We start from the raw sequence: 10,412 nt of genomic DNA, 5'->3' as shown, positions 1-10,412 counted from the left end.
ACACACACACACACACACAGACACACACACACACACACACACACACACACACACAGACACACACACACACACACACACACACACACACACACACACACACACACACACACACACACACACACACACACACACACACACACACACACAGTGTCACACACACACACACACACACACACAGTTTCTATAGTTTGTGCATACTGGTCTTACTTTCTCTCATTTTTGAGTGGTGCAAACCACTCCAACAACCAGCTTTGTCTGTATCTATGTTTGTGTACCTGTGTACCTGTGTACGTGTCCGTGCACAGGTGAGCATGGTTACCATGGTCACTGACATTACGTCAGACCACAGCTGATCAGGCTATATAAGACCATGCACCACTCAGTTCACACGGGTGTGATTATTTTTTATATTATATATTATTATATATATTAAAGACTAAAATTGTCAATACCCAAAAAGAATGTGTAGCAGAAAAAAGATCAACACTGTAAATAATAATAAATAATAATAATAATAATAATAGCCATCTACAATAAGGGTGGACGGGTCCCTAAATGACTCCAGTTCTGGATTGATTCCATATCTTAATTTCAAGGACATGTATGAAGTTCTTACCTGGCCTTGTTGTGCTGAATAGTCTAAGAAGACATATACGTCCTCCTCAGTGATGTGACAGAACAGAGTGAGCTGTGGTGTGGTCTAACCAGCTCTGACAGGACGTGACACACCACTAGACTTGAACAGGAACAGGAAACACTTTCTGTGTGGAGTTTGCATGTTCTCCCCGTGTCCCCTATAGGGTAGGTACCCTCACAAAAAACATGCAGTAATCCTGATCTCTAAACTGCCTCCCCCTGGCCAGCTGGGGCGCCTGATGGAGGGGAAAGGAACTGGTTGGAATAACGTGTTCCTTCCACGCGCTACGTCCAACCAGGGAAACTCCCCCCTGTCAGGTGTAAAGGAGCAACTTGGACACTCCACAGGCATGAAGGAAGCATGAGTTCAAGTCCGTTGCTCTCCCCATGTCCCCCATATATGGGGACTAGGTTGGAGGAGGGTGTGTAGAGCCCAGGATCACATTAGATATTTACACAGGGGTGAAAATGCGTTACAAAAAAAAGAAAAAAAAGGAAACACTTTCTCGTTTGAGGATGCGCAGGTCCGATTGCTCAACTTTACGTTTCCATGTACACATACAGTTAACAGTATGTTGGTTAGTTCTCATGTTACTTGGGCTCATTGTGTTGACCACAATGGTAAGAATATAATGTAATGTATAGATTAAGATGTCATTTAAACTAAACACATGATAGGTTCATTGTCCTATAGTTTCCTTACCTTACTTTACTTTACTGGGACCTTTGTAATGATTTCACATTCAAAACATTAAAATCACAATTCAACTGAATAACTGTACAAATGATCAGGAGTTTAAAAGTCTACTAAGTATTTGCCTGCAGTGTGTGTGTGTGTGTGTGTGTGTGTGTGTGTGTGTGTGTGTGTGTGTGTGTGTGTGTGTGTGTGTGTGTGTGTGTGTGTGTGCCTGCGTGCACGCGCGTGTGTGCGTGCGTGCCTGCGTGTGTGTGTGTGTGCGTGCCTGCGTGTGTGCCTGTGTGTGTGTGTGTGTGCGTGCGTGCGTGCGTGCCTGCGAGTGTGTGTGTGTGTGTGTGTGTGTGTGTGTGTGTGCGTGCGTGCGTGCGTGCGTGCCTGCGTGCGTGTGTGTGTGTGTGTGTGTGTGTGTGTGTGTGTGTGTGTGTGTGTGTGTGTGTGCGCGCGCCTGCATGCGTGTGTGTCTCTTACAGGCATGTGTGGTGTTTCAAAATAGAGAGAGAGAGAGAGAGAGAGAGAGAGAGAGAGAGAGAGAGAGAGAGAGAGTGGGGGAGGCGGTAATAACCACAGAGCAGAAGTAAGAAGTGACATAGACCAGAAAGGTTGTCTTCTGGCAATCCGAGGGCGAGGCTGCATGTAGATGTGACTTTGTAGTCCAGGAAGGAAGTGAGACCACATTTTCATGACAGGTTATATTAAAAAAAACATATTACACACACAAAAAAACCCCCAGGAAAGTGTTTCTTGTGTCCTAAACCAGGGGTTCTCAACGTTTTTGGCCGGGGACCCCCGGAAATGCTTTGGCAATGTCTCGGGACCCCCGCCCCGCCCCCTCCCGACCCCCAATATAAATTGACTGCTACAATAACCTTAAACCATTTTGGGCGGGAACCCCTTTTGGAGCTTGTAGGTCTGCTATTTTTGAAAAATCGTGAAAATAAAATTTAAAAAAAATCTTTTCTTTTTTTTTTTTTTTTTTTAAATAATTTGGGGACCCCCTAAAATTATTTGGCGACCCCCCGAGGGGTCGCGACCCACGGGTTGAGAACCCCTGTCCTAAACATCATTAAAATAAGCAAGAAAAAGGGGTGAAGTGGTTGGCCGCCTTCTCAGGTATTGCTCCCAAAAGGGTATAACCAGACAGTCGCATCCAGAAAACGCCTAGCCCAGGCGTCTCTTCCGCGTTTTTTAACCCATTTAGGACTGAGACCAGATTCTACAAAACGTCTTCTGAATGAAATCATGGCAGTTTTCTGAAAAACCTATGTTTCTATATCATAGTGGTTTTCAAAGTATTTCATGTCAAGGACCCCCGAAAAAGTATATGAATTGGCCGCCGACCCCCATCTGAAAATATGTTGTTCCAGCTAGGGAACCCCCCCAGAAGCAAGTATTTGAGTTAAAAACCTTCGCTCTGAAAGAATATTCAAAGATTTGTGCCACATTTTCACGATTTTTCAAAAATAGCAGATCTACAAGCTTGTGGCGCGGCACTCGGTGCCATGCTATGAGATTTTTGTACTCTTGTTTTATTTGTATGTTTTTATTTTGTTGTTAATGCCTATATACCAACAATTATACTTGTAGCACTTTGGTCAACTCTGTAGTTTTTAAATGTGCTTCATAAATAAAGTTGGATTGGATTGGTTAAACGGTGTCATATTTATACAAATTAATATTGCAGCAGTGTGTCACGAGCCCTGGACACATACAAGGTAGCCTATTCTGCAGTTTGCAGCACAGCTGACATTAATTGACCGTGGTGATTGAAAGCCAACAGCAGTCTCATGACAGTACAGAGACGGCAATAAGGCCAAACAGTTACAGTAAGCCTCCAAATAAAGTTAAACAATCATCTGAGTTGTTTTGGAAAGGTTTTTTCCACTATATTGTGGTAGAAGATCAGAGATTCGCAAACTTTAGAATTTTCCTGGACTCCCATAACTCACTGCAGTTGCATACACCTCATCTACAAATAATCCATTCTGACCTGAGATCAGATTCTAAAAATGTCTTCTACATCCTGACAGTTTTCTGAAAAAGCTATGTTTCTATGTCAGTCGTTCTTCGATTTTTCAAAAATAGCAGACCTACAAGCTCGTAGCGCGCCACTCGGTGGCGCGCTATGAGCTTGTAGATCTGCTATTTTTCAATAGCTAAAGCATAACATAATGCTAACACCAAAAGGGGTTCCCGCCCAAAATGGGATAAGGCAAGGAGCCAGTGCTCCTACGGCGTGCGGAAAACTGTCCTGATATGGCGTGTCGGTCATTGCGTTATGGTTAGGGATGGAGCTCGATAACAAATACCCCGAAAAAATCCGATAACAAGCTTATTTTTTTTATTTTATTTTTTTTAATAATTTTTATCCCACGATTTTGCAACCCAGTTTTATCACCCAGTGCCAATTATCTAATGTAATCCTGGGCGCTACACTTCCTCTGCCAACCTGGGGGGGCAGCGGACTGACCTCATGCCTCCTTCCAAGCTGCTACTTTTCACCTGACAGGGGGGAATTTCCCCGGCCGGACGTAGCGCGTGGAAGGAACACGTTATTCCGACCAGTTCCTTTCCCCTCCATCAGGTGCCCCGGCTGGCCAGGGGGAGGTAGTTTAGAGACCAGGATTACTGCATGTTTTTGTGAGGGTATCTACCCTAGGGGACACTGGAAGAACATGCAAACTCCACACAGAAAGGCCCTTATACAAGCTTATTGAGTACCCAGTATCAATAAGCTTTGGGCTTATCAAGCCTGTTATCGAGCATAGCGGCCCATGACGTCATGTTTAAACAATCAAGACAAGAGGCGATCAGGAAATAAATGTAATCATCCATGCTGGCACAAAGATGTCGGCCAAAAAGTGTATTGATACCAGTGCCAACCAGCACTGTCTGGGCAAACAAAATGACGCTTTTACAGTCACTGTACACATATTAACCAGTTAACAGTTTATTTAAGGGCGGGAACCCCTTTTGGTGTTTTACGCATTACGTTGTACTTTGGCTATTGAAAAATAGCAGATCTACAAGCTCGTAGCGCGCCACCGAGTGGCGCGCTACGAGCTTGTAGGTCTGCTATTTTTGAAAAATAGTGAAAATGCACAAATCTTTGAAAATTGAACATATATTCTTTCAGATACTTTTTATTAATTTCGACATCAGGCCTAAATGGGTTAATATTTTTGTATTGGTAAAAAGGTCAATTGCCTTAATTCCGTCAAATACTGGTTCTGTTCAGAATTTTTGTCTCCCGTCTTTCCACAAAATAATAGAAAATGCTCGATAGTGGGCTCGATATGAACACGGCTCGATAAGCCTGATCGATAAGGTGATCGTTATCAATAAAACATTATAACGAGCTTCATCGCTAGTTATGGTAGCGTGTAAATCTCGACCGATAACAGTGTTTGGGGCCGCTGCTAAAACCTCGCTCAAATAGAGACCCTGGGAGCCAATATAGGAGAGGTGGACGACGTCAGGCACGTGCACACATAGACATCAAAGGGGGCTTCAGCGGCTCAGCCCCATGCCCCATACGCGAGAATTGCTTTTTTTCCCCAGAACTCTCCTGATCTTGATCGCAGCATTTTGTGTTGAAAGAATTTGTTTAGAAATCCATGTCATCGCCGCATCTCCAGTAGCCAACGAGTGCGGGGTCGCGCCTGGAAAATAGCAGATCTACAAGCTCTCAACGCGTCACGTTGAGAGCTTGTAGATCCGCTATTTTCTTCCAAAAGTGCCCTCTTACGTAATTTCAGCCCCTGACTGCAAAAGTAGCGAAGCTCACAACGCGTCGCGCTGCGACCCGGCGTTGAGAGCAAGTAGATCCGATATTTTAGTCCAAAAGTGCCGTTTTACGGAATTTCAACACCCATGCCTCTGTAACACTCTCCGCACGCCCCTGGACAACATCGCTGCACGGCGCGCTGTCGCTCGCGGTGCGTCAGGACGGTCTCGTTGAAAAACATACAGCATTCTAATGAGATTTCATCGTTCGCTCGCTCGCATCGCTGGCAGTGTAGAATGAGGTGTTACACACCTGTAAGCGTCTTTCGTATAGAGTTCTCAACGGGCCTGAAAAGTAAGGCATTACATAACTACTGTACTGTACAATATTGAGGTATGTGTACTTTACATGAGTATTTCCAATAGTTTACTTCTACTCCACTACATCTCGGACCCAAAACCTACATTCACCACTTCAGCCCACCTTTTCAGACTCCATCATGGCCCATAGCACTTATCCTACCCCCTTAGATAGCACTTTTTAGACTTAGATAGCATTTGAAACAGACTTATAGCATGTCATGTAGACAGCACAATAATTGCATTGTATGTAGTCATAGCACATCATAGTACATATGTATAGCATAGTATAGTATATATGTATAGTATAGTTAATATGTATAGTGTCATTATATAGATATGTTCTAGTTACGTTCTTAGCTTACGCATGTTTCTTGATAAATGCTTTTATATATGTGATGTATTCCCATACTTTTGTTCTTGCCTAATGTAAATCGCTCTGGATTAAGAGCGTCTGCTAAATGCCTAAATTGTAAATTGTAAATTGTAATTAATGTCACGGGGCAACCCTACATATAACCCATACAACATGTTCAGTGTTCACTGATTGTTTGCTAAGTGTCTCTCCTGCTGGTGGCAATTCCCTTGATTAGGAGGAGGCCAATTAAGTGCTGTGCAGGAGAGGGGTGTTTGTGTTTCCTATATGCTGTGAGTAATGGATATTATTTATCATTGAGGTTTCATGCTAATTATTTATACTTGTTTAATTGTAACGCATCTTTAGCAATGTTTACTGTTTACTTGTATACAATCGATGTCGGTGAACCAATATTTATCCAGTGCTTGCTCCGTGCGCGCCGCCCCACCAGAAAGCATGCTGGCATGCAGGCCAGGCTAGCGCATAATTGTAACTTCCCTGAGGGAGAGCTACAGGGCCTGGCCCTTGTGTGATCAATGTATAGCCTGAAGAGAGTTGGGTTTAGGGGCAGGCCAGGATTAACAATGGAATTTAGGCCGGTTTTAGACTGCAGTCACATAAAGTCAGATCCGATTCAAATCCGATTTTTTCATTCACACTACCGTTTGCAAGTGACCAGATCCGATCTGTGCATTCAGACTGATTTTAACAACTCAACGCAAAGCCGCCCTGTATCGACATATCTGCTTTGGTTACCGTGGTAACCGAGTAGTTTTTTTCCGGTTTGCAATGCCGTCAGCCCGTTGATCAATATCACTCTCACACACACACACACACACACACGAGTCATTATGCCTACTGTATTTTTTTTGGACCGACATTAATGAATGAAATAAAAAAAAGAACACCCCCCCCCCCGCAGTAGGCCTACAATTGCACAAATGAACCTCAGCTGCGTGGATCTCAGCTGATTTCATTCCACAGTGGCGAGGCACACAAAGTGATGCCTTTCATCATAACATTTAAATATTAAAACGGCGGAAGTAAACACATATGTTTAGCTGTACATTAGCGGGAAGGGAAGAGGGAAGGTTTTTGAAACATCGGGTTTCATGGATCATGTGCGCTGCGGCTGCTGCGGCCTCGTTATTAAACACTAGGCCTACGTAATTAATGTTCACTGCATTAACATCAAGTTCCATATGTTGTCCACCATGTCCACGTAATGTTACAGTAGGCTACCTGGCTACAGGCTTATTTGGTCACAAACATGTTTAGTTGTAGGCTTGTAGCCTATATTCCATCGCGCCGTGCATCATTGATTATGTTGTCCAAAAGAACAGATCTGCAAGCTATCAACACGCCATGAAACGGCGTGTCGACAGCTTGTATGTCTGTTTTTTGGGGGGTACGGGCGGGGTAGCCGACCCGACGCACGTTACGCATTGGAAGAAGCCATGGGTTTGGAGGCTGATTGATGTAAACCGTAAACTTACAGTATTAGATATTTAATAGCATATTTAAAGTTGTCACTTGTCTTTTTGGCATCAGGACTACGAGCTCTCCTTTCTATTTTAACCAACAACAATCTCACATTGCAGATAGGACCGCGTGTAGCTGTTCTCTACTTCTCTACCATTCCGCGAGAAATATCCTAATAAACGGCCTTGTTTCTGTAGCCTACATTTTGAGAAGTTTAGAATATTGTACGGAGGCATCCTCCAGTGCGCCTTTTCTCCAGTGATACGACAGGAGGAGCGTCATTTCACATCCTACCCGGTTTGCATTTAACTGCCTCCCCCCTTCGGAATTCCAATAACTTCTTCATATCGCTTCAAATAAGAACTGTGTTCCAAAAATAAACAAATGATCACAGCGGTTTGACTCACATGGATATAAAGAATCAACTGACTGAGAGAAAACGCAAATGTTACTGCCGCCGAATTATTAACATTTTCGCTAGAAATAGACTTCAAATATGAGATGACTGTTGTAACGATACAGAGACACCTCCCCGACAATATTCTTTGACAGTTTATTTATTTTTGAACCACAATGCTTATATGAGACTATTAAAAATGAAACTTCTGTGACCCTGGACTAGGGGATGAGCAAGCGACGTCAGGACTTTGGTACACTACGGCTCCGCAGTAGCCTAGTGCTGACATAATGAAGAGACATTATTCCTATAAAACAAACGTGTGTTGCACTATTGTTTTCCTCTCTTTTCTGTCCTGTCACTTGTTTTCTTTTGCTCTCGTTTGGTTGTTTTTCTCTGTCTCTTGTTTAATACTTAAATTAAAATACTACTCGCGCTCTGTAATGAAGTCACGTCAGTAGCGCTCGGGTCGGACAGTTTGATATGTGACTCAGCTCAGGTCACTTCATGTGGTCGTTGCATTCAGACTGAGCCAGATCAACTCAGATCGGATATAAATCGGATTTGAAACCACCTCTGGATGTGACTCAAGTCACATTTGAAAAAATCGGATTCCATGTGACCTGTCTGCATTTAGACTTATTTAAGCAAATCGGATTTATATCTTGAAGTGACACAGATCTGATTCAGGCTAGATGTAGCTGCCAGTGTAAAGCAGGCCTTAGTGGAGCTTAAGCTCCAGGGCCCCCAGCTTGCAGGGCCATGTGCGAGACTATTATTTCAAATAGGTGCAGCTGTTGCTTACTCAAAAAATGTAATGCAACACAGGTACCCCATCTAGTGTTTTTGGTCGTCCAACAGTTTAACCACTCGGTGGGAGGAGACTCAAATTCAGATCCAGTGTCGGGGAGCAGCCTTATAACTCTATGGGAGCAGCGCTGAAAGTGCTGGCGGCGCACTGAACACACACTCGTTCATTCACTGGACGCAAAAAAGTGTCGTTCTTGATTGTGTTACGTGCACACGAATCACATGCATGTGCTGTGCATGTGCGTGAATTGCGCGTGCATGTGGCCTTTTGATTTGGTGTAGCTCCAGGGCCCTTGCAGGGGTTGATTCAGCACTGCGCACGCACGCACCCACGCACGCACGCACGCGCACACGCACAGAGAGAGTTTGGACGTCAGGGGGTGTATAGCGTTACCTAAACTCCTACAGGGGTCACTTCCTCCCGGAGGATTGAAGTGAGCTAATAATACCGACTCCAAAGCTCCTCTAGATTCCAATCAATTAAAACGGAGAAACGCAACACCGATGTGCCCGCTGATTAAAGCAAGGCTGTATAACCGCCAAGCTGACGCAGTCGACCGTGTTCATGTCGAAGATCTCCCCCCGTGATGTCTTCCAGATGCATCATGCCCTACCATACCATACAAATTAGCCCCTGGGCCGTGGCCCTTGGCTCTCAGGGGCCCTTCGGGGAAATTGGACCGCACGTTACTAGGTTTGAGGCCCTTCATTGGCTGTTGATTTTGTTAAATTTAGTTCAAAAAGATGATAAAAACACAAAAAAAACTAAAAGTTTGCACGCACGCGCGCTATAAGGGGCCCCCAGAAACGTACCGGCCCAGGGGCCCTTGTGGGGGTTAATCCGACCCTGCCTACCATATGTAACACACATGCATGCACACGTGCGAGCGCCACACACACACACACCCACTATTCAATTACATCCAATTCAAAGTGCTTTATTGGTATGGGGGGAACATATGCGTTTGTTACGTTGCCAAAGCAAAAGTGGATAACGATGCAATCAAAACAAGATAATGTATGTACAAAAGGGAATAGAAATGTTGTGTAGGGTACACAGAACTGAGGGAAATCTAACTGGCAAGAACATAAGAATTATGCATTTTCCGTCAGAGATGGTAGCCTATATCAGTGGTTCCAAAAGTGGGGTCCGGGGACCCCCAGGGGTACTTGAGGGAGTTCCAGGGGGTCCCCAGCTAAATGATAATTTGCAAACCAAATGGACCCTTATGGGTCTGTAACTCTGAGAGTGTACAAATGGAACCAAATGGACCCTGACGGGTCCATTTGGTTCCATTTGTACACTCTCAGAGTTAAATTAACAGTGGTTTTACAATATAAATTGGGGGTCCCAGAGATATAAATGCCATTAAATCAGGGGTCTGTAGCATAATGCGTGTGAAACTGGGGGTCCATGAAATTAACATGTTTCGGAATCACTGCTAGAGCCGTAAAAACCCTCCCTTATCGGGGTCACATGGCATGTGTTTTCAAATGGGGGGTCCGTGGCCTAATAAATGTCGATTTGGGGGTCTTTGACACCAAAACGTTTGGGAACCACTGGCCTATATATCCAACACGTGCACGCACGCACACACACACACACCAAGAAAATTATGATCTAATGCTGCCTGAGTGCATGTGTGTGTGTTCCTGACCTCTATAGCCATATTTGGGGACAAAACTGTCATTACATGTGGCCTATATATCACAAAAATTGCTGTCCCCGATTGGAATTTTTATACTGAAAGGAATATGATTAGGTCAGTGGTTCGGGGTTAAGGCTCGAGTTGGCAGTGATTCTCAAACGTGTGTGTGTGTGTGTGTGTGTGTGTGTGTGTGTGTGTGTGTGTGTGTGTGTGTGTGTGTGTGTGTGTGTGTGTGTGTGTGTGTGTGTGTGTGTGTGTGTGTAATTGGCCTCCGAGACCCCCCATCTGAAGATATGTTGT

The sequence above is a fragment of the Electrona antarctica genome, assembly GCF_951216825.1.
Source record: "Electrona antarctica genome assembly, chromosome: 20".
NCBI lineage: Eukaryota > Metazoa > Chordata > Actinopteri > Myctophiformes > Myctophidae > Electrona > Electrona antarctica.
This window is presented reverse-complemented; position numbering follows the sequence as displayed.